At 47.7% G+C, this 26,080-nt stretch overlaps 1 long non-coding RNA gene across 1 annotated transcript in view; it reads right to left on the bottom strand.

Annotated features, from left to right (window-relative positions):
• The window catches only part of LOC121276432, a 74,198-nt gene that overhangs the window by 2,550 nt on the left and 45,568 nt on the right, over window positions 1-26,080 (bottom strand). Inside the window, exon 4 of the long non-coding RNA XR_005942656.1 lies at window positions 4,091-4,263. This is a non-coding gene — a long non-coding RNA (uncharacterized LOC121276432). The remainder of the gene's footprint in view (window positions 1-4,090; window positions 4,264-26,080) is intronic.

The following is a 26,080-nucleotide window of genomic DNA, read 5'->3' as shown; positions in this document are numbered from 1 at the left end:
ACAGTCCCAACTTCTCCAATCTTTCCTCGTAACTGAAGTGTCTCATCCCTGAAACCATTCTCGTAAACCTCTTCTGCACTCTCTCCAATGCGTTCACATCCTTCCTGTAGTGTGGCATCTAGAACTGTACGCAATACTCCAGCTGAGGTCTAACCAGTGTCTAATATAAGTTCATCATAACCTCCCTGCTCTTGTACTCTATGCTCCTATTAATGAAGCCTAGAATACTATATGCTTTAGTAACAGCTCTCTCTACCTGTCCTGCCATCTTTAATGACTTATGTACATATATACCCAGGTCTTTCTGCTCCTGCACACCCTTTAGAATAGTATCCTTTATTTTATACTGTCCCTCCATGTTCTTTCTACCAAGGTGTATCACCTCACACTTCTCCACATTAAAGTTCATCTGCTGCCTACCTACCCACCAATGTGTCAATGTCCTTTTGAAGTTCCACACTGCCTTCCTCAAAGTTTACAATTCTTCAAAGTTTTGTGTTACCTGCAAACTTTGAAATTGTCCCCTGCACACCAAGATCTAGATCATTAATATATATCAGGAAAAGCAAGGATCCCAATATCGACCCCTGGGGAACTCCACTACAAACCTTCTTCCAGCCCAAAAAATACTCATTAACCATTACTCTCTGTTTCCTATTCTTCAGCCAATTTTGTATCCATGTTGCTACTGTCCCTTTTATTCTATAACCTATAACTTCCTTCACAGGTCTGTTGTGTGGCACTATATTGAATGCTTTTTGGAAGTCCATACACAGAACATCAATGGCCTCGCCCTCATCAACCATCTCTGTTACCTCTTCAAAAAACTCCAGCAAGTTAGTTAGACATGATTTTCCTTTAACAAATCCATGCTGACTCTTCCGAATCAATCCACATTTTTCCATGTGACTATTAATTCTATCCCAAATAATTGTTTCCAGAAGTTTCCCCACCACCGAAGTTAAACTGATTGGTCTGTAATTGCAGGGCAGATCTTTAAAACCTTTTTTGAACAAGGGCGTAATGTTTGCAATTCTCCTGTCCTCTGATACCTCCCCCAAATCCAGGGAACATTGAAAGATTATTTCCAGTGCCTCTGCAATTTCCACTCTCACTTCCTTCAATATTCTTGGACGCATCTCATCCGGTCCCGGTGCCTTATCAACTCTAAGTAAAGAAGCTTATCCAATACCTCCTCCAAATCAATTTTAAACCATTCTCGTGACTGAGTTTCTGCCATGACCTGGGCAGCACTTATCTTGTAGGTAAAGGCAGATACAAATTATTCATGTAACACCTCAACCATACCTTTTGCCTCTATGTGTAAATCCCTTTTATCGTCCCTAATCGGCCCTACTCATCCTTTTACACCCTTTTACTATTGATGTGCTTATAGAATACTTTGGGATTTCCTTTGCTGTTAGCTGCCAGTCTTTTTTCATGATTCCTCTTTGCTCCTCATATTTGCTTTTTCACATAACTTTTGAACTTCCTGTATTCAGCTTGGTTCTCAATTGTATTTGCATCCTGTCAATTCTCATAAGCGCACTTTTTCTTCTTTAACTTAATTTCTATCTTCTTTGTCATCCAGGGAGCTCTGATTCGTTTGTCCTACTCTTCCCTTTTGAGGGAACATACCTTGACTGTGCCCAAACCATCTCCTCTTTGAAGGTAGCCCATTGCTCAGATACTGTTTTTCCTGCCAACCTTTGGTTCCAGTTTATCCGGCCCAGCTCAAGTCTTGCCCATTAAAGTCTGTTCTCCGCAGGTTGATTATTCTTACTCTGGATTGACCAATGTAATTTTCCACCATCATCCTAAACCTTAAGATGCAATGATCACTGTGCCCTAAATGTTCCCCCACTGTCACTTGATTTCATTCTCAAGAACCAGGTCTAGCAGTGCCTCCTTTCTTGCTAAACACATACTGCGGTAGGAAATTCTCCTGAACACAATCTAGGAACATTTGTCCTCACTCCCCCTTACACTACCACTATCCCAATCTATATACAGGTAATTAAAGTCCCCCAGTATAACTACTCTATGATGTTTACGCCTGTCTGTAATTTCCTTGCAGGTTTGTTCCTCTATATCCTTCTCACTAGCTGGTGGTCTATATATTAAACCGAGCAATGTAATTGCACCCTTCTTATTCCTTAGCTCTAGCCAAAGCGATTCTGTCCTTGAATCATCTGACATATCCTCTTTTTCCAATACTGCAGTGGGGAGGTGTTGGTGTAGTGGTATTGTTGCTGGACTAGTAATCCAGAGACTCTGGGAACCTGGGCAGATGGTGGAATTTAAATTCAATAAAAATCTGGAACTAAAAGTCTAATGATGACCATGAAACCATTGCTGATTGTTGTAAAAACCCATCTGGTTCACTAATGCCCCTTTAGGGAAGGTAATCTGCTCAGTTTACTTGGTTTGGTCTACATGTGACTCCAGACCCACAGCAATGTGGCTGACTCTTAAATACCCTCTGAACAAAGGCAATCAGGGATGTGCAATAAATGCTGGCCTAGCTGGATAGACTGGAACCAAAAGTTGGTGGGAAAAACAGTAGGTGAAAGAATGAATATAAAAAAACTCTCCTTAACCGAGGATGCCACCCTTTTTCCCTTTCCTATCTTTTCCGATCACCATGTAACCACTTAACACCCAGATCTGCCCTTCCTTAACCAGGTCTCCGTTATCGCCACAACATCATAATCCCAAAAGGCAATCTGTGCCTATAACTCCCAAGTTTTATTACCTATGTTCCATGCATTCATATAATGCAGTGTAACCCTGATTTAAACTTCATTAGTTTCTCCCTTCAACTAGATCTATTAACTTACTATTCTCTATTTTAGTATTACCTGCCTCACCCAGCATTCCATGCACCCTTGTACGACTTTCTCTCCTGGTTCCCACACACCTACTTAGTCAGTTCAAACCCTCCCCAGCAGCACCAGCAAACCGCCCCTTAAGGCACTCAGTCCCGGCTCTGTTCAGATGCAACCCATCAGGCTTGTACAGGTGCCATCTCCCCCAGAGCCAGTCAGAGTGTCCCAGGAATCTAAAGCCCTCCCTCTTGCACCATATTTCCAGCCATGCAATCATCTATCTATCTATCTATTTCTGTACTCACTAACACGTGGTACTGGGAGTAATCCAGAGATTACTACTTTAGAGGTCCTGCTTGGTAATTTTCTGCCTAGCTCCCTAAATTCCGATTGCAGGACCACATCCCCCTTCCTACCTATGTTGTCAGTACCAATGTAAACCACGACCTCTGGCTGTTCGCCCTCCCCCACAAAAATGTCCTGCAGCAGCTCTGTGACATCCTTGATGCTAGCACTAGGGTGATGGCTGCAGAAATGCCTGTCTGTTCCCCTAACTAAAGAATCCCCTTATCAGTAGGGCCCTTCCACTCTTCTTGCATCCCTCCAGTACAGCTGGGCCACCCATGGTGCCACGAGCTTAGCTCTTGCTGCACTCTTCCAAGGATCCATCACCCTCACCAATATCCAAAATCGGGAAACTGGGTAATGAGCAGGACCTCTGGGGACACCAGCACTACCTGCCTTATATAAGCATTATATAAACGCAAAACATTCCTTAATTGGTAGGCTGCCATCATGGATCTTGCAGCTGATCCAATTCCCAGCTTGCTGGGAAAGTTCCCTGTCAGCGGGAATGTGTTGAGGAGCAACTGTTGCTTATCTTCCCAACCTCCCCTGCCTCTAAGCCTGCCACCACGGGGCTAGCAAAATTCAGCCCCAGGTTGCTGGGCATCGTCAACTGCCTGTACTGCTACCAAACTGCCGATCTCCAGGGCTTCTTCCTCCATCATGGGCAGGGTGGCTCCACCCCATGACTCTCTGCCTCTCATTGGGCTCTCTTACAATGAGCTGTGAGTGTGAGAATTAAAGTGAGTCCTGGGGGTGGGGGGTGGACATTTGTAGAGGGCGACTATGAGGAATAGGGACAAGAGGGCAGTAAGGTGAGGGCGAGTGTGAATGATGTCTGTTGAGGTGGAGATTTGAGGAGAATGCTGGGAGATGAAAGAGTGATGGCTGACAACTAAATGTTTCAGGATACTTACCTAGTCAGACCTCATGAGGTGATGAAAGCTTTTACACATCTGGATCTAGATCTGGGCACCACGCTCCTGCTGGTCACCTCTTCTGCAATCTGTAGCCCACCCTCTCGCAAGCCTCGCCGATCCTCTCCTGTGTTCTTGTCACGTGATGCTCCTGTCTCCAAGCCACAGTCTATCTGGCAGTGGTGATGATCAGTTATTTTAGGGTGCCAAAATAACACTGTGTTTCACTACACGCATGGCATTCTCGATATTTCTCATATCACAATCAGCTTTTAAAAAATTCTAAAGCAGCAAGTTATATAGTGTAAATAGATGAGAAAATGTTTGTAATCTGGGAAATACTGTATATCAAAGTTAAACTTTGTAATCAGAGTTTACTGACTGCCATTTGATTGTTTCTACTGGGGCTAACCCTAATCCAGAGAGACTTCCATCCAGATCTGCTGTATTTTAATAATTAGAGCTACTCAGTCGCTGGCTTTGAAGTCACAGGCAGTGCAGCCATATGTGCAGGAACTGCGCCCTCTACAGTTACGGTTTCATCAAACTCAGCCATTTGAGTTAGACAGGGAAGAGAGAGCAAGGAACATTCCACATAATATACAAAAACATTGAAACAAGGCAGGAAGTATTTCTTTCTGCAGAGTACTTAGCCTCTGGAACAGAACACCAGAATGTGTAGTCAATGTCTTGACAGTCCTTCAATTCACTGGATACTGAAAAGACCATGGGCCCGAACAACATTCTGGCGAGAGGATTGAAGACTTGTACTCCAGAAATAGCCGTGCCCCTAACCAACCTACAAGTACAGCTACAAACAACAGGCAGCAACCTGATCATGTGGAAAATTGCCTGGGTACGTCCTGTCCACAAAAATCAGGACAAATCCAACCTGGCCAATTACTGGCCAATCAGTTCATTCTCAATCATCAGCAAAGTGATGGAAGGGGGTGTCGACAGTGCTATCAAACAGCACTTAGTCAGCAATAACCTGCTCACTGATACACAGTTTGAGTTCTGCCAGGGCCACTCAAGTCCTGAACTCATTACAGCCTTGGTCTATAAATGGACAAAAGAGCTGAACTCCAGAGGTGGGGTGAGAGTGACTGCCCTTGACATCAAGGCAGCATTTGACCGAGTGTGGCATCAAGGAGCCCAAGCAAAACTGAAGTCAATGGGAATCGGGAAAAACTGTCCACTGGTTGGAATCATACTTAGCACGGAGGAAAATGGTTGTGGTTGTTGAAGTCCCAGGACATCACTGCAGGAGTTCCTCAGGGCCAACCATCTTCAGCTGCTTCATCAATGACCTTCCTTCCATCATAAGGTCAGAAGTGGGGATGTCCGTTGATGATTGCACAAAGTTCAGCACCATTCGCGACTCCTCAGATACTGAAACAGTCCATGTCCAAATGCAGCAAGACCAGGACAATATCCAGGCTTGGGCTGACAAGTGGCAAGTAACACACCAGAGAAGTGTCAGGCAATGACCATTTCCAACATGAGAGAATCTAACCATCTCCCGTTGATGTTCAAAGACAGGACCATGGCTGAATCCCCCAATATCAACATCCTGGGGTTTACCATTTGCCAGAAAGTGAACTGGACTAGCCTTTTAAATACTGCGGCTACAAGAGCAGGTCAGAGGCTGGGAATTCTGCGGCGAGTAATTCCCCTCCTGACTCCCCAAAGCCTATCCACCATCTACAAAGCGCAAGGCAGGAGTGTAATGGAATGAGTGCAGCCCCAACAACAATAAATTTGAAACCATCCAAGACAAAGCAGACCACTTATTTGGCACCCCATCCACCACCTTAAACTCAGCTGGCTGAGAAGAGGGCCCAGAGAAAACAGATGCCAGCAAATTGTATAGCTTCCCAGCCCACTGTCTTCCTCTGCAGAAAATGCGACAGAGACTGCCAGGCCAGTATGGGGCTTCTGAACCATGCTAGACAATACTCAACACAGGAAACAGGAGACTATAGGCCAGTTAGCTTAACATCTGTCATAGGGAAAATGTTAGAAGCTATTGTTAAAGATGGTTTAACAGGGCAGAGATAAATTCAAGGTAATCAGACAGAGTCAAAATGGTTTTGTGAAAGAGAAATTATGTTTAACCAAGTTATTGGAGTTCTTTGAGGAAGTGACATGTGCTGTAGATAAAGGGGAACTGGTGGATGTACTGTACTTAGATTTTTAGAAGACATTTGATAAGGTGCCACATCAAAGGCTATTGTGGAAAATAAAAGCTCATGGTGTAGGGGGTAACATATTGGCATGGATGGAAGATTGGCTAGCTAACAGGAAACAGAGAGTAGACATAGGTGAGTCACTTTCTGGCTGGCAAGATGTAATGAATGGTGTGCCACAGGGATCAGTGTTATAGCCTCAACTCTTTACAATTTATATAAATGAATTAGATGAAGGGACTGAAGGTATGGCTGCTAAATTTACTGATGACACAAAGATAAGCAAGAAAGTAACAAAAACAAAAATAGCTGGAAAAGCTCAGCAGGTCTGACAGCATCTGTGGAGGGGAATACAGTTAACCATAAGACCATAAGACATAGGAGCAGAAATTAGGCCATTCGGCCCATCTAATCTGCTCTGCCATTCAATCATGGCTGATAAGTTTCTCAACCCCATTCTTCCGCCTTGTCCCCGTAACCTTTGATCAAGAACCTATCTATCTTGGTCTTAAATACACTCAGTGACCTGGCCTCCACAACCTTCTGTGGCAATGACGTTTCGAGTCCATATGACTCTTCATCAGAACTAAGGAAATATAGGCATGTGGTGAAATATAAGCTGGTAGAGGGGGGTGGGACAGGTAGAGCTGGATAGAGGGCCAGTGATAGGTGGAGGCAAAGAAGAGATTGCCAAAGATGTCATAGACAAAAGGACAAAGGGGTGTTGACGGTGGTGATATTATCTAAGGAATGTGCTAATGGTGACATTAAGGGTAGAAAGCAGGACAAGCAAGTGACTGATGGCCCTATTGGGGGCGGGGTGGGGGGAAGGGATTGATAGGGGTTAAAAGGTGGAGATAAAACGATAGATCGAAATAAATTTAAAAATAGGTGGGAAAAGAAAAATATATTTAAAAAATTATTGGAAAAAGGGGGATTGGAAAGTGGGTGGGGATGGAGGAGAGAGTTCATGATCTGAAGTTGTTGAACTCAATGTTAAGTCCGGAAGGCTGTGGAGTGCATAGTTGGAAGATGAGGTGCTGTTCTTCCAGTTTGCGTTGAGCTTCACTGGAACATTGCAGCAGGCCAAGGATGGACATGTGGGCATGACAGCAGGGTGGTGTGTTGAAATGGCAAGCAACAGGGAGGTCTGGGTTATGATTGCGGACAGACCGAAGAAGTTCCGCAAAGCGGTCACCCAGTTTGCGTTTTGTCTCTCCAATGTAGAGGGAGCAGCGAATGCAGTAGACTAAATTGAGGAAAGTGCAAATGAAGTGCTGCTTCACTTGAAAGGCGTGTTTGGGCCCTTGGACGGTGAGGAGGGGGGAAGTAAAGGGGCAGATGTTACGCCTTCTGCGGTTGCATGGGAAGGTGCTGTGGAAGGAGGTTGGGGTGTAGGGGGTGATGGAGGAGTGGACCAGGGTGTCCCAGAGGGAACGATCCCTGCGTAATGCCACCAGGGGGTGTGAAGGGAAGATGTGTTTGGTGGTGGCATCATGCTGGAGTTGGCAGAAATGGCGGAGGATGATCCTTTGAATACGGAGGCTGGTGGGGTGATAAGTGAGGACAAGGGGAACCCTATCATGGTTCTGGGAGGGAGATGAAGGTGTGAGGGAGATGGGCCGGACACGTTGAGGGCCCTGTTAGCCACCGTGGGTGGAAAACCTCGGTTAAGGAAGAAGGAAGACATGTCAGAGGAACTGTTTTGGAAAGTGGCATTATCAGAACAGATGCGACAGAGGCGAAGGAACTGAGAGAATGGGATGGAATCCTTACAAGAAGTGGGGTGTGAGGAGCTGTAGTTGAGGTAGCTGTGGGAGTTGGTAGGCTTGTAATGAATTTTGGCGGACAAACTATCACCAGAAATTGAGACAGAGGGGTCAAGGAAGGGAAGGGAAGTGTCAGTGATGGACATGTGAAAATGATGAAGGGGTGGAAATTGGAAGCAAAATTAATAAATTTTTCCAGGTCCAGATGAAAGCATGATGAAGAGTTCTGATGAAGAGTCATACAGACTCAAAACGTTAACTGTGTTCCTCTCTGCAGATGCTGTCAGACCTGCTGAATTTTTCCAGCTATTTTTGTTTTTGTTTCAGATTTCCAGGATCCGCAGTATTTTGCTTTTAGGCAAGAAAGTAAGTTGTGAAGAGGGCATAAGGAGGCTATAAACAGACATAGATAGGTTAGGTGAGTGGGCAAAGATCTGGCAAATGGAGTATAGTGTAGAAAAATGTGAAATTGTCCATTTTGGCAGGAAGAATAAAAAAGAAGCATATTATCTCAATGGTGAGAGATTGCAGAGCTCTGAGATGCAGAAGGATCTGGGTGTGCTAGTGCATGAATTACGAAAGTTAATATACAGGTACAGCAAGTAAGTAGAAAAGCTAACAGAATGTTTTTTGTTTATTGCAAGGGGAATTGATTACAAAAGTAAGGAGATTATGCTTCAGTTATACAGGGCACTGGTGAGACCACACCTGGGGTACTGTGTGCAGTATTGGTCTCCTTATTTAAGGAACGATGTAACTGCATTGGAAGCAGTTCAGAGAAGGTTTACGAGGCTAATACCCGGAATGGACTTGTTGTCTAATGAGGAAAAGCTGGACAGGCTAGGCTTGTAATCACTGGAGTTTAGAAGAGTAAGAAGCGACTTGATTGAAACCTTTATGATCCTGAGAGGACTTGACAGGGTGGATGTGGGAAAGATGTCTCCTCTTGTGGAACAGTCTAGAACTAGGGGACACACCCATTTAAGACAGAGATGAGGAGAAATTTTTTCTCTCAGAGGGCTGGAAGTCTTTGGAACTCTCTTCCTCAAAAGCCGGTGGTGGCAGAATCTTTAAATATTTTGAAGGCAGAGGTAGATAGATTTTTGATAAGCAAGGGGATGAAAGGTTATTGAGGGTACGCAGGAATTTGGAGCTGAGGTTAAAATCAGATCAGCCATGATCATATTGACTGGCGGATCAGGCTTGAAGGGCTGAGTGGCCTACTCCTGAAGGCTGCCATCACCACAAATAGCATGTCAGTCAGGGACAGTTTAATTTGTACATTTGTTCACACTCCACTCTCACAGAAGAAAATTCATGTACACAAACCTGCACAACTGGTATAAATCACCAAACACATTTTATCATTGGGTTATGTTAGATACAAAGTATTCTATTTTTCCTCCTGTAACAAAACCTTTCCTGAAGTAATATTTATCAGGGATGATGATCTGGAGTGTTGATGTAACCACTATGGAAATACGTAATAATTATCCCTAGAGCTGTCACAAAATGTTTTCTGAAAAATGTCAGCCCATATTAAAACACACAATCAGTCTTCAATCTAATGTGGAAAAACTCTCACCTGTTGCCAGATCCAACACAATCTCTACCACAAACTTGTGAGACATTGAAGACTGATGAGAGAGCATGTCAGGCACAAAAGATGCTTAATAGCCATTATAATTTCTTCCCTCCCCCTCAGCGAATTCCAGAAATCGTACACAGCAGGCTCTGTGCCTGTTGAAGCAAGACATGGACAATGTCTTTGCAAATGTATGCTCCATCAATAACTAGATGCACACTGGTGTGATTCACTGTATAATATGCAATGATGTTGGCTGTAGTTAGCTGAGTAGATAAATTCTCTCCTGTCTTGCCACAAGCCAACAACTCCTCTGTGAATTGTTCAAGGCTGCATTTGCTTGCAAAAAAACTACTATTTGGTGACACAAAAAGACAAAATTGATACATTAGTCTCACAACACTCATGAATTCAAACTCCTCTGTCCATTATTTTTAATGGGTTATGGTTAAAGTATTCATGTTACATTCCTTTGTGCACTATTTTAGCAAGATTTAATGACTTTGTTAAAATGCTGGACACAGGAATTTGATACCAATGCATGAAACCAGTTTCTTAGACATACAACAACAACTTATATTTATATAGCACCATCAACATATTGAAACATCCTAAGGCATTTCACAGGAACATTATAAAACAAAGTATGACACTGAGCCACATAAGGAGATATTAGGCCCAATGACCAAAATCTTGGTCAAAAGGGTAGGTTTTCAGGAGTGTCCTAAAGAAGGAAAGCAAGGCAGGGAGGTGGAGAGCTTTAGGAAGGGATTTCCAGAGTTTAGGATCTGCGCAACTGAAGGCACAGCCACCAATGGGGGAATAATTAAAATTGGGGACACACAAAAAGACAGGAATTGGAGGAACGCAGAGCTCTCAGAAGGAGGGTTGTATGACTGGAGGAAGTTACAGAGCTAGGGAGGTACAAGGCCATGGAGGGAATCGAAAATAAGGACGGGAATTTTAAATTTGAGATATTGCCAGTATGGGACTCAATGTAGGAGAGCAAGCTCAGAGGTAATGGCTGTACAGGACAGGGTGACGAACTATCCCAAATTTCACAGGATTGTCCTGTAATTAGGCTAATTGTCTCATGTCCCGAGTAGTTTGAGGCTGGGATGACATTTTCCACACATTCATGATGTTTAAGCTTTGCACATGTGCAGTACACTCTCATCATTGATCTTCTCTCTGGTGGCCTGAAAGGCTCTGCCAACTCTCCATTCCCACAGTTCCACACCTCCCGCTATTCTCACACCTCTGGAAGCACTTCCAGTGCCCCTCCCCCAGCTTCCACAGCTCTGGTAGCACCTTCCGCCCCCACCCACCATTCTCACAGATCTGGGAGCACCCCCTCCCCCTGTTCTCACAGCTCTGGGATTACCCCCTCACCCTGTTCTCACAGCTCTGGGATTATCCCCTACCCCTGTTCTCACAGCTCTGGGAGCACCCCCTCCCCCTGTTCTTACAGCTCTGGGATTACCCCCACCCCCTGTTCTCACAACTCTGGGATTACCCCCTCACCCTGTTTTCACAGCTCTGGGATTACCCCCTCTCCCTGTTCTCACAGCTCTGGGAGCCCCCCTCCCCCTGTTCTCACAGCTCTGGGAGCCCCCCTCCCCCTGTTCTCACAGCTCTGGGAGCCCCCCTCACCCTGTTCTCACAGCTCTAGGAGACCCCCTCCCCCTGTTCTCACAGCTCTGGGAACAGCCCCTCCCCCTGTTCTCACAGCTCTGGGAACAGCCCCTCTCCCTGTTCTCACAGCTCTGGGAGCCCCCCTCCCCCTGTTCTCACAGCTCTGGGAGCCCCCCTCCCCCTGTTCTCACAGCTCTGGGAGCCCCCCTCACCCTGTTCTCACAGCTCTAGGAGACCCCCTCCCCCTGTTCTCACAGCTCTGGGAACAGCCCCTCCCCCTGTTCTCACAGCTCTGGGAACAGCCCCTCCCCCTGTTCTCACAGCTCTGGGATTACCCCCTCCCCCTGTTCTCACAGCTCTGGGAGCACCCCACCCCCTGTTCCCACAGCTCTTGGAGTACCCTTCTGCTATCTCTGCAACCCCCCCCACAACTACCTCTGCACCCCCCCCCCACCCCCTGGCAGCACCCCCCACCCCCTCATACCCTCTGTTCTGCCAGCACACCTTTCCTCCCCTCTCCTCAGTTCTTACAAATTCCCGTCGATGCCAAAGTCTCCCTTAAATTTTTTGCCAGGAGCTGGTCGCTCTGGAACAGGATTTAGTGCACCAAGAAATCTTATTTTAAAACTAATTTAAAAATCTTTTCCAAATGGACCTTTGAAAACAGATTAATGATATTACTGTGTAGTATGTAAAACAGAGATGAGCAATTAACATTTGCCTTTTAGCTAGAGGCACTAGATGAACTGTGTCCTCTCGCTTTGCAAAGCTGGAGAGTTAGCACCTGATGAGGGGGTTTTCACAGCTAAACAAAAGCACTTGTCATATTGATTGTCAAAAGTGTTTGAACCCTAGCACCTGGTGAAGTGAAAAAGCCTCGAATTGGTTACTAGGCAATTTTCACACTTTGAAAAAAAGGTTTAGCACATTGATTGGCAAAGAGGGCCTAACACATCAATTTTACTGAGGCACATAAATGGATAAATTCAGACTTTTGCAATTTATGTAAACTTGCCATTTGTTTAACAGGAACAACTGTCATTGGGAAAGACAGAAAGAGGGTTTGTGCATGAAGATTTTGTTCTCTTAAAATTTTATTCTTTTATCTCTTACTTGTTTAATTAATATTAACTTTATTGATTTGTCCAGGGCAGGAACAGCTTTGATTGAGGTAATATTGGTGAAGGGACACATGAGATTTTCTGAGGATGCAATGAGATTGCAGACAAGTCAACTCTTGGGAATTTATTGTGTGAGATACGATTTTTAAGTAAAGATAATCCTCATTCATGGCCAGGATTTTCCGTTTGGCGGGGAGTGGGAGTGGGTGCCGGCGGGCATGGGCCCGATTGCTGCCTGCGGTCGGGTCCGTGCCGCCATTTTACATGGGCCGGCCAATTAAGGCCCACCTAGCATATTTCTCAACTCCCGTGGATAGCGGGAGTGGGTGGGCGGCAGTGGGCGTGCACAGACCCCTGGGTCCCATGACAGCCCAGCAGCCTGTTTAAAAGAAGGCCTGGCAGCCTCCTGTAGGTTGCTCACAATGGCCAGTTCCAGGCTGCAGCAGGAGGGTTCGGGTGAACAGACCAGGCTGGAGGGTAGGCCAGAAGTGCAGGCCAGGCTGGAGGGTAGGCCAGTGGAGCAGGCCAGGCTGGAGGGTAGGCCAGAGGAGCAGGCCAGGCTGGAGGGTAGGCCAGAGATGCAGGCCAGGCTGGAGGGTAGGTCAGAGATGCAGGCCAGGCTGGAGGGTAGGCCAGAGGAGTAGGCCAGGCTGGAGGGAAGGCCAGAGATGCAGGCCAGGCTGGAGGGTAGGCCAGAAGAGCAGGCCAGGCTGGAGGGTAGGCCAGAAGTGCAGGCCAGGCTGGAGGGTAGGTCAGAGATGCAGGCCAGGCTGGAGGGTAGGCCAGCGGGGTGCCAATGCGCCCCTCGTTTTTCTGATAACTGCCTTGTTGCCCAGCATCTTTGTGTGAGTGCTCGGCAGCAGCGGGGTGAGGAGGCTCTGGAGCCCTGATATTTCCCACTCTGGTTGAGGTGGGCCATGCGTGAACAGAGTCCACTTGCAATTTACACTATCAATCAACGCTCTTCTCTCATGTTCAGGAGAGGAATGCTCATAACACGGCCGAGTGAGGGATGGAGGTGGCCCGGCACAGCTCTCCATATTGAGCTGCTTCGAGCAGGAGGCCCTTGAGCTGGCGAGGCACCATGCACCCAGGTCAACTGGTGTCGGTGAGGCTGGGGTGCCAAGGTCAGATATTTAAAGCCAACAGTGAGGTCAGCATTGTCCTCCTAACAACCATAGCACTGATGATTGTTACATTAGGATGAAACATTTAAGTTATAAAGAGAGGTTGGATAAACTTGGGTTGTTTTTGTTGGAGCAGAGAAGACTGAGGGGTGACCTGATCGAGGTGTACAAGATTATGAGGGGCATGGACAAGGTGGATAGGGAGCAGCTGTTCCCCTTAGTTGAAGGATCAGTCACAAGGGGGCATAAGTTCAAGGTGAGGGGCAGGAGGTTTAGGGGGAATTGAGGAAAAACCCTTTTACCCAGAGGGTGGTGACGGTCTGGAATGCACTGCCTGGGAGGGTGGTGGAGGTGGGTTGCCTCAATCCTTTAAAAATAACCTGGATGAGCACTTGGCATGTCATAACATTCAAGGCTATGGGCCAAATGCTGGTAAATGGGATTAGGTAGGTAGGTCAGGTGTTCTTCACGTGTCAGTGCAGACTCGATGTGCCGAAGGGCCTCTTCTGCACTGTGATTCTGTGATTAGTTATTGTTGCAACATTGCTGGGCCATTGGTTATGGAAGATTGAGCTGGGGGACAGGAATGAACTTTGTCATTGTCTCCATATTAACTGATCCACTGTCCTTGTTCTTCCTTTCAGCATCATCAAAGCATGGCCAGAAGGAGGAGTAGCAGAGGCCCCCTTTCACACCTGAGGGGCCTGAAGTCTCACCAGTGTCACACCATTTCTGCCAGGTAGGCACCAACACAGATACTAGTACCTCGGTGGGAGTTAGAACAACAGCTAGTGTCCCGGGGCACAGTGGTGAGGGCACTTCACAGTCGCTGGAGGAGCTGGCAGAGACAGAGAGTGCCCATGGTTCCAGCAGTCGGAGGAACCAGGGGACCAGGCACATGCTCAGTTGGTGCCTGATGATGTGCCTCTGGAGTCGTCCATGTTGCTGTAGGTGCAGGAAATGTGGCCGGGTGTGCGGGAGCAACTGGGTGAGATACATAGGCTGTGCTTGGCTTGGTGTCCGTGGTGGAGGAGTCTAGGCGGACGCTCGCTGAAGCAACGAGCCACATGTCTGAGCGCCATGCGTCCTCCATGGAGACAGTGGCGACTCTCGTGGAAAGACTCCTCTGGGAGACCTGCCAGGGCGTCCTGGGGATGTGCTCTGACCAGCAAGCCCACACATCAGCATTGACCTCAGCTGGTCAGTGCCAGTGTGGGAGATGGTGTGGGCATCAAGTTTCCCAGCTCAGTGCCCATCCATCCACAGTGAGCAGGGAGGTCAAAAGCGACCTCACATCAGCGTAGCAGCTGCCTGTCATCTCTGCGGGCTCCTCTCAGGGCACTCCAGATGAGGGCAGCAGCTCCTCCGCCCTTCAGCCAGTGACTGTATCATCTGGTGAAACTGCGACAGCTGGGGAGATGCCAGCTGTGGAACAGGCAGTTCCCTCTCAGGTGGGGCCAGCACAGGCTCCAGGGCCCAGCAGACGACCGCCAAGGTCATCGAGGCCAACAGAACAGCAGAGTCAGCAGGCTGTCTCAGATGCCACTCCAAGCAATGGGGCAGCACCAAGACATAGCACCCGGAAATGAAAACATAAGGCAGCTTAGGCACACCACAGGGTTATCACTAGTGCTTTGTGTTGGCCCGCAATGAGGTCTTTATGATTTCTTTTTGGATGTTTACACTATTGTTTTCTATTTGTGATAACTTCTGCTTCATACATTAAATGCCAGATGTGTGACCATGGCTGAGGATGCCTCATTTCTTCTGCAAGTGTATGTTTAACAGAAGTGTAATGAGTGATTTATTGAACATTCAACTTTATGTACAAGGCCCAAAGTTAATGTTGCTGACCAGGCAGATTTTGCACTTAGGTGTCAAGTATGGAGACTACAGCCCAGGCTTGTCCTGGAGGACCATCTGTGTTGGGCTAGCTGAAGGTTTGTTGGATTAAAGCCTCCCTGATGTCCCTGCCTCCCTGGAGTATGCCCGGTCAGTGTCTACCCCCTCAGCATTTCCCTGTGCACGCTCATCCTCTGAGCCACTGCTGGACTCATCGTGTGCAGCTGCAGCCACTGCGTCTACGCCTTCATCGTCCCCTGCATCCCCCCCAATCCAGCGCAAGATTGTGGAGACCGCAGCATGTAAACACTATCAGTGACACATGATCTGGGGGGTACTGGAGTGCACCCCCTGAACGGTCCAGGCATCGGAAGCGCATCTTGAGAAGACCGATGGTTCTCTCCACCACAGCCCTTGTGGAGGTATGGCTCCTACTGTACCACTGCTCAGCCTCTGTTCTTGGATGGAGGAGAGGGGTCATAAGCCACCTTCTGAGGGGATAGCCCTTGTCACCCAGCAGCCACCCATCCAGCCGAACTGGCGCACTGAAGAGCCCCGTCACCTGGGAGTGTCTGAGGATGTAGGTGTTGTGGGAGCTGCCTGGGTGCCCTGTGTAGGTTTGCAGGATCTGCATCCTGTGATCACACACTATCTGCACGTTCATGGAGTGGAAGCCCTTCCTATTGACAAAGGCACCGGGCTCAACCGCTGGTGCCTTGATGGCCACGTATGTACAGTCGATTGTACCCTGGATGAGGGGGAAGCCACCAACGGCAGCAAAGCCTCTGGCTCGCTGTGTCTGGCTTGCCTGATTGCGACAGAAGTGGATGAAGGTCAATGCACGTCTAAACAGAGCGTCTGTGACCTGCTTGACACAAGTGTGGACAGCTGATTGGGAGACACCACAAAGATCACCCACCGAGCCCTGGAAGGAGCCAGGGGCATAGAAATTGAGGGCAGCTGTGACCTTTAGAGCCACTGGCATGGGGTGTCTGCCCACACAGTTAGGGGAGATCTCAGGTCCAATCATCTGACAGATATAGTTGACTGTCTCCCTTGAGAGATGGAGCCTCCTTTGGCACTGCACCTCAGACATTTTGAGGTAGCTGCTTCGCTGCCTGTATACCCTGGCAGCAGGATAGTGGCGTCTTCTGCAGCCCCTTCCACCTTGGACTACCTCTTGGCCCTGCACCCCTTGTGCCTGCAACTGTACTCCCAAAGGTGGCTCCCCTGGAGGCTGGTTGTCCAGTCCTGGCCTTCTGCCCCTTCTAGCCCTCCCTTCCTCCTCAGAGGAGCAGCCTCCAGTGGACAGATCAGATCCCATACCCAGGCTAAAGGAAGGCTTTCTGAAACCTCTAGGCTTGGAAAAGATTCCTTGCTGCAGAGTGCTGCCCTGAAGGTTAAGAGTCCAGAAAATGCAGCTGGTATGCGTTCTGAAGTACTGCAGATCACACAGGCAAGTTTGAAAGACTTCCACCAATAAATACTTCACAGAGCAGATTCACGACCCCACTGAGCCCTCTTATCCCGCCCGTGGATGAGGTTAATACAAGTGTCTCCTACCTGCCTGCCCGTTGTGCCCGTGCGCCGACCCGATGATCACACGGGCGCCAAAAAATCAGCGTTGATTAAGTGGCCCCTTAATGTATGGTGGGCATGTATCAGACTTCATCACGCACCCGCTCAGCGAAATGTCACCACGCAGCATTTTACTCATGGACGTGTGCGGCCTGTACCCCCGCACGTCAAACGGAAAATTCTGCCCATGATCTTGCGATAGAAGAATCTCAGGATTTTTCACAGGCACTCTTGTAAACATTCATAGGCAGCCACATCCTTCTACTTCTTGGACTGCACGATAAAAGGTGGCTGTGAATCATGACAATTACTAATAAAATGGGTAGTCTGAGCTGGTTGAGTCCTAAAGGACACAGTTGTTACACTGGGCCTGCAGCAGGTGGTGAGGGAACCACCAAGAAGAAAAGATCTACATTACCTTGTCCTCACCAATCTACCTGTACCAGATGCATCTGTCTAAGACAGCAACGGTAGGAGTGATCACCGCACTGTCCTTGTGGGAACAAAGTCCCATCTTCACATTGAGGATACCCTCCATCGTGTTGTGTGGCACTACCACCGTGCTAAATGGGATAGATTTTGAACAGAGCTAGCAACTCCAAACAGGGCATCCATGAGGCGCTGTGGGCCAGCAGCAGCAGCAGAATTGTACTTGAACCCAATTTGTAACCTCATGGCCCAGCATATCCCCTACTTTACCATTACCATCAAGCTGGGGGTTCAATGAAGAGTGCAGGAGGGCATGCCAGGAGCAGCAACAGGCATACCTAAAAATGAGGTGTCAACCTGGTGAAGTGATGACATAGGACTACTTGCATACCAAACAAAGGAAGTAGCAAGCAATAGACAGCTAAGTGATCCCACAACCAACAGATCAGATCTAAGCTCTGCAGTCCTGCCACATCCAGTTGTGAATGATGGTGGTCAATTAAACAATTCACTGGAGAAGGAGGATCCACAAATATCCCCATCCTCAATGACGGAGGAGCCCAGCACAGCAGTGCAAAAGATAAGACTGATGCATTTGCAACAATCATCAGCCAGAAGTGCAGAGTGGATGATCCATCTCAACCTCCTCCTGAGGTCTCCAGCATCACAGGTGCCAGTCTTCAGCCAATTCGATTCACTCCATGTGTGATGTACAGTGGCCGCGTTGTACTATTAATGATAGAGTTGATCAGGAGACACTTCTTGGGTGGAAACATTAAATTTATTTACAATATACTGAGCTGCAGCTACACGTGTGCTTTCTACTCCAACTCTATCTCTACACTGACTGTTGAGGTAGACCATACCACTCTCATATTGGTTACTACAGATCATGTGATCTTCCTCGACAAGTATTATTCTTAAAGGTAGATTACACACTAAATAAAACCATAATTACTACAATGTGATATCAAGGAATGGCTGAAGGCGCTGGATATTGCAAAGGGCCTAACGACATTCCAGCCATAGTATGAAGACTTGTGCTCCAGGACTATTCACCCCACTAGCCAAGCTGTTCCAGTACAGCAATAACACTGGCATCTACTTGACAATGTGGAAAATTGCCCAGGTATGTCCTGTACACAAAACACAGGACAAAGCCTACGCTGCCAATTACCACCCCATCAGTCTACTTTCAACCATCAGTAAAGTGATGGAAGGGATCATCAACAGTGCTGTCAAGTAGTACTTACTCAGCCACAACCTGCTCATGGACACACAGGGTGAAATTTTCCCAAAATAAAACTAAGTGCTGTGATGGGCGGTTTCAGCGGTGCCCAACCCGCTGTCCGTAATGGTGGCAACTCACACCCGATCCCACTCTTGGATCCTCATTAATTATGCAGAGGCACGTTTCACTCTGAATCACCTGGCAGGTCAGGATCTGATTCGTCTGCCCCGCCGTCAGCTGGCGGGTTCAAAGGTCCGGGCCTCATATTTAAACACCAGTCCAAAAAACAATCTCAATCTCTCCAGCCCACCAGAGATGTCCACAACCCATAAGGGAAAGGCCAAAAGCCAATTCTGCACCCCACTTCACCCACCTGGCCCTCCAGGCCTTGGTCAGAGGGGTATGGGCACAACGGCACATGCTGTACCCCATAGATGGCTCTACCCCATAGGAGGCACAGCAGCCTCACCTCTCAGGCCTGGGACACCATTCCGAAGTGCCACCCAGTGCAGGAAGAGAATGAATGATCTCATTTGCTCCACAAGGGTAAGTCATCCTTCAACTCCCTCCAATAGCAAACTCTCATCATGGTATCATGCACTCAAACGGCTGCCCTCTTCAAGGGTTTCATGCAACCATTAGCGGGAGACACATGTCAACATTTGTTCTCTCATTGAGAATTTCACATTATCTCCATCCCATCTATCATGTTGCTCACACTCCATCCTCTGGCCCTTCAGGGGAGGGCTCACCACACACAGGGGACACGCATCTTACCCAGTCTCTGCTCCATCCTTTCTCATCACATGCCTTTCTTTCTTCGTCATACAGGCCAAGCTGGCGCACAACAGGCATGAGAGATTGCAGACCGGGAGAGGACAGGGATCGTTCCTGTGGGGAAGGGGAGATCGGCCTCTCCCACTAACCCAGTGTGGATCCCTTCATCAAATCCTGACATTCACAGTGAGTCACATGCAGTCTTGTCTAGCTTATGCTCATTAGCTGAAACTCTATTTTCTATTTTCTAGGCACCAACAGATTGAGGCCCCCAAGCCAGTCCAGCATCACCAGTGCAAGCCCCTGGATCTCATCCGAGGACAAAACTCCAGAATAACCATCACGGCACTCACACACACCCTCCACCAGCTCAGAGACACCCACATCGGTGGGGCACAGATGTAGATTAGGCTCAGGGTCACTTCTAGGGGAGCTCCTCACTGACATGACCCGCAGCAGTTGGAGGTAGGGACAGCCCAGGTCTCCGGCCTTCAGAGGGCTGCTGGAGACCAGCCATCCTCTTGGTCCAAGTCAGATGATGAGCCTCCGGAAGTGGCTGCCAAATCAATGATGGAGATGCAACGACAGGCGGCGGAACGTCAGGTAGAGATTGGCAGTCACTCAGCAGACTAGAGTGAACGATGGAGGAATCTGTCTGCATTCTGTCTGATGTCGTGGCTCCAACATGCGAGCGCCTTGAGGTGACCTTGGTCCAGCAGTTCTTGCCGGATTTGTGCTCAGCCCTGCATTCCATGGCCACACACCTTGGTGGGCACCATCAAAGGGAAGAGGCATCTTGATCTTCTTCTGGATACACTATCTCCTGCAGGAGTCAGGGGCCCTCAGGCACCCACAGGGAGGATGAGCGTCAGCCGGACACTCTGGGGGCCTCCTCTCAGGACACTCCAAGGGTGTACAGCAGCTCACAGCCCCCTCTGCCTCTGACCCTATCCACTCCAGCTTCTCAGGCCGCTGAAAGCGCTTCTGCCCCTGAGCAGGTGACCCTTTTCAGGCTGGGGTCCTCCAGGTCTCTGGCCACCAGAGGACATCCGCCAAGGTCATCACAGACATCAGGACGTAGCAGTCAGCAGGCTGCCTCCACCTCTGCTGCAGATGTCGGAGCTGCACCTAAATGTATCGCTAGAGTTAGGAATGTTAAAAAAAATTGATGTCACTTTTGGGTCACAGATGTACTATATATGTAACTAAATTACACTTCTGTGAATACATTTGATGATTATGTGAATGTTTTGGGCAACTGAAGATGTTGTGATTTTGTACTTTGGAATCATCTTATTTTGAGGTTAAGCCTTCCTCCCACTCAGTGATAGTGTCCCACTGAGAGATTCACATTCCTGTGATATCAACCTCAGTTGAACTAGTATCTACACTCCTTGTGTGATATCAGGGTTTAAAGCTTTATTGGAAATGTGTGATGTAAGCATTTCTAACCCTTCTTCCTCAAAGAATGCCACTGAGTGAGGGCAGCTCAACAGCATTGATATTTTGGTGGCATGTGTGTCTCTTCAGTGGTAGTGGCAGAAGAAAAGACATACACTGGAGGAGGAGATCCCTCAGCATTTCCACATCTTAGCCACAGCAGTGTTTGCATCGTTTGATGGTGGCGAAGGCTTCAAGTCTTCTCTCGCATCGCTCTTGTTCCTAAGTGGACTCCCAGTTCCCAGAGCTCACTCACTCACAGGGCCACATGGACCAAAATAAAGATCATGGCCTGGCGATTTTGAGGCAAGTGTGAATGTGGGGCTCGTTCTCGCTGCAAGTGGGTGGACATCCCCTGTGTTGAATGAAGATGACATTGAGTGCCAGGAGAGACGTGACCATATTCCCTCACTTGACTTTACTCTTCCTGGAACCTGTCAGCAATTAACGTATCACGGGCACATCTTCCTTTCTCCATGGCATGATTGCGCTCATACTCTCAGCAGCCTCCTGAGGTTTCTGGGCCTCCAGATCTTCATTCTCTGGTGAGCTCCCATCTTCCTCCAGGTCATCCTCTGGCAGGAGTTCACCTCTTTGCATAGCCAGATTGTGAAGGGTGCAACACACTGCGATGGTTTGAAAAACCCTGTTGGGAGTGTATAGTTGTGAGTCACCTGAGCAGTCCAAGCACCTGAAACACATCTTCAGAAGCCCTATGGTCTGCTCTATAAGGGAGCATGTGGAGCTGTGAGCAGTGTTGTACCTCTCCTTAGAATGACTCTGAGGGCGACGCACCAGTATCATCAGCCAGCGTTTCACAGGGTACCCCTTATCCCCAAGCAGCCATCCCTGCAGGCATAATAGTCCCTCGAAAATCTCAGGAACCTGGGAATGACTTAGAATGTAGGAGTCATGGCAACTCCAAGATCCCATGCAGTGTGTGCTTCCAGTGATCTCACACCAGTTGTACATCGATGGAATGATAGCCTTTGTGGTTTATGAACATTAGGGGCTGCTGCCATGGAGCCCAAACAGCCACATGGGTGCAGGCTATTGTTCCCTGCACTCTAGGGATGCCTGAGATGGTGGCAAAGGTGGTGAATCCCGCAGCTTGGCTGTCTTCATCCAGAGCAAACCTGACACAATGATGGGCCTTCCTGTAAAGGACATCTACGACCTCCTTTAAGCATCGATGAGTTGTGGATTGAGAGATGCCGCACAGGTCACATGTTGATCCTTGAAAAGAACCAGAGGCCAAGAAATTTACCGCTGTGGTTCAAAGCCAATGGCAGTGATACCCTCCAACTCCATGTGGCTTCAGGTCTTCATGAAAAACGTGGCATATGTGATGTACCAGAGCTTGGGACAAGTGCAGATGCGCACAGCACTGTCACTCACTCATTTGTAAATAGGAGACTCCTGGATGATAAACCCAGGGTCTGGGGAGATGCATCCATTGTCTGGATGTCTCCTCCTGACCCTCCTGTTCATGCTGTGGCTCCGCTTGACCATGTCCCGCCTGCTGGAGCTGCGTGTGGAGTTGCCTCTCCCTCCTTCACCTCCTCCATTGCATTAGGACCCTGACAAAGGCACTATTGAGCCCTGGATCCATATTTGCTTTTGCCTTCTCTATGAAAGGAAACAGTGAAGACTTTAGTGATTCAAGGAGCAAGGAAGTGAAGCTCAGAGGATGACAGGTTTGAAGACTGTAAGGGTCCATCGTTTTTCCTGCCCTACGTGCATGGCGGCTGATTCTGTCTTGTCCCTGAGACACTGACACACACACATCGAGGTGACCAAGATGGTATTGCAGATATAACATCTTGAGCCCTGCATGGGATGTTAAAGTGAGTTAAGTGACCCAGCTCCAATCTCTGATCTGGCATTTTAATGACCAATCAGTTGCTCATGGTTAATGAGTGGATACGCTTTGGCCCATTAAGAGTGTCACCTCTGGTGAACATGTGACACGTCTTCATTGATGGAATGCCATATATGATGCAGCTGTGTTTCCTTCACTATTATCTGCATTCCCAAATTCTACATTCCTATGTGTTACACTTGAGATGCAGCAACTGTGATGTGAAGCCACTGAGTTCTGAGTAGCCCTTTAACAGTACTAATGAAGCCATTAGCTTTCATTGTAAGGGATCTTCTTCCTTTCTTTCTAAGCAGACTCCTTCTCACTCCTATGGCAACAGGAGGTTAGAGGGCGACCCCAGAAAGGCCGCCCTCATGTTCACCCTTCCCCCTGAATGCCATTCCACAGCCTTAACCCTCTGTTGCCCCCCCTTGTTTTTGTCAGCCCAACCCCTCACCTCACAGCCCACACCCAGTTGATGTGCTAGTCTCTGAAACTGGGGAGGTGATGGCAAAGTGGTATTGTCACTGGACTGGTATTCCAGAGACCCAGGGTAATGCTCTAGGGACCTGGATTTGAATCCCACCACGGCAGATAATGAAATTTGAATCCAATAAAAGTCTGGAATTAAAAGTCTGATGACCATGAAACCATTGTCCATCTGGTTCACTAATGCCCTTTTAGGGAAGGAAATCTTTACCTGGTCTAGTTTACATGTGGCTCCAGGCCCACAGCAATGTGGTCGAATCTTAACTGCCCCCAGAACAAAGGCAATTAGGGATGGGCAATAAATGCTGGCCCAGCGACACCGACATCCCATGAATGAATAAATAAAAAAAAAATGGAGGCCTGCTTGAGTACCACAGCACAATGGTGTTCCTCAGGACAATGAAAGCAAAGAGAAGTAGCAGTCCAACCCTACAACCCCAGCAGAGTGGTGTTCATTGCAATAAGACCTGCACAGTGCTAAGGCCAGTATGTTCCACTCACCTTGAAGTTACCAGCAAACTTGAGCATGCTGCCCCTTTTTGCGGCTGATGTAAATTCCTGCTGGTGTGACGGAAGATTGGAAGGCGTGACAAGATTCTGACAAGCAGCTATTTTAATGAGCATTCATTACATGCTGATGAATACAAATGGTATTTGTACCACCAGTCGGCAGGATAATCCACCCGCCATGAAAACACCGTCAGGAGAATTGCGACCTGTTTTTATGACGGCATGTTTCTGATTTTTTGGCTTCCATTGGATTCTCCGCTCCTGCCCACCCCAAAACCTGCTGAGGATGGGATGGGAGAATTCTGGCCACAGTTTGGGTTCTGCCAGGGCCACTCAGCTCCTGACCTCATTGCAGCCTTGGTCCAAACATGGACAAAAGAGCTGAACTCCAGAGGCGAGGCGAGAGTGACTGCTCTTGACATCAAGGCCACGTTTGACCATCAAGGAGCCCTAGCAAAACTGGAGTCAATGGAAATCAGGTGAGAATACCGCACTGGTTGGACCCTCATCTAGCACAAAGGGAGAGGGTTGTGGTTTTTGGAGGCCAATCAGCTCAGTCTAAGAACATCATGGCATGAGTTCCTCAGGGTAGTGTCCTCGGCCCAACCATCTTCAGCTGCTTTGTCAATTACTTTCCCTCCATCATAAGATCAGAAATGAGGATGCTCACTGATAATTGCATTATGTTCAGCACCATTCACGACTCCTCAGATACTGATGCAGTCCATGTCCAAATGCAGCAAGACCTGGACAATATTCAGGCTTCGGCTGTGTTTCATCATGTTTTTGGGGTCCAGACAGGGTTCTTTGGGGGCTGTCTATTCCCCCAAAGTAAGCTGCTCAAGACTGTAGTTTGTTAAAACAATTACCCTGGAACTTCACCTCCTCCAGATCTGTTAGTCAATCATGGGGTGTAACATCATTATATCAGCATCATGTACTTCTGATATTCACCTTTCACTTTGCACCTCCTCCCAAGTCTTTATCCTAATTATATACACCCTTGTTTATCTCCCCCAAAGTCTCAGATCTCATAGGGTTAGTCTCTGAGGTGCCTTGACCAATCTCCCTAATCTTGCCCTGATCTCTTTGAGGTCGAGGACATTTTGCACTCTCCCTCCTGTCGGTGTGATATCCTTCTCCTGGGAGGCTGTAGAGCTTTGTCTTGTTTTGTTTTCGTCTTCTGCATCAGGATTTGAGTAGTGAGCCCAAGTTTCGGTTGGCTTTCTTTCCCAGGATGTTAAGATGTACTGCAGGAACTCACCAAGGCTCCTTCGACACCATCTTCCAAACCCATGACCACTACCATCTAGAAGGACAAGGGCAGTAAATAGATGGGAACACCACCACCTGGAAGTTCCCCTCCAAGTCACTCACCATCCTGACTTGGAAATATATCGCCGTTCCTTCATTGTCGCTGGGTCAAAATCCTGGAACTTCCTTCCTAACAGCACTGTGGGTGTACCTACACCACATGGACTACAGCGGTTCAAGAAGGCAGATCACCGCCAGCTTCTTAAGGGCAAATAAGGATGGACAATAAATGTTGGCCTAGCCAGTGAGGTGCACATCCCATGAATTAATAGAAAAAAAAGGTGCTGCGGTTTCTCCTTATATTTCCCTGGTCTGTCTCAATCCTGTACATCTTGGTTGGGGATCTCTTTCGATTATTGTATCTTCTTTCTGTTGGTCTTGAATCCATACTCTCTCCCCAGGCTTCAGCACTGATAAGTTTTGTGCTCTGTACCTTAAGTTAAAGTCACGAGAGCCTGATTGTTTCTCTGTTCTCCCTCACACTGCTTTACCCTCTCATGATCATTCGAGGTAATATTAGTTTTAATTTCTGTTGTGGAGCTGGAAGTTATGTTCTCAATCTCCTTCCCATTAATAACTCTGTTGGTGAGAAACCCTTTTGTAGCAGTGAAGTTCAGTAACTCAGAAGAGCTGAATTATGATCTTCGTTTTTCTTCATCAAGTCTTTGATCGTTCGTACACTTTTCTCAGCTTCTCCATTTGATTGAGGATAACGAGGTGAGCTGGTTACGTGAATGAATCAGTAATTCCTTCACAAAATTTTGGAATAATTCATTAACAAATTGTGGACTATTGTCTGACACCACAATGTCTGGAAGACCATGTTTTTTTTCTTAAGTTTTCTTCAGTAGTTGATTTACTGCTCCACTGTGATGCAGCACATTCTTTTTACTTCAATCCACCTTCAATATAATCAATGATAACAAAGGAATGTCTTGCCTTCAAAATCAAATAAATCCATTCCCAGGTACTCCCATGGCCTTGATGGAGAAGTAGGAGGTGATAGTGGCTCTTTTTGCTTTTGGCTGCACACGTAAGACAATTAGAAATCATTTCTTCTATAGAACCATGTAATGAATGCCCACCAGACTGA

The sequence above is a fragment of the Carcharodon carcharias genome, chromosome 3 (assembly GCF_017639515.1).
Source record: "Carcharodon carcharias isolate sCarCar2 chromosome 3, sCarCar2.pri, whole genome shotgun sequence".
In the NCBI taxonomy this organism is placed as follows: Eukaryota; Metazoa; Chordata; class Chondrichthyes; order Lamniformes; family Lamnidae; genus Carcharodon; species Carcharodon carcharias.
This window is presented reverse-complemented; position numbering and strand designations above follow the sequence as displayed.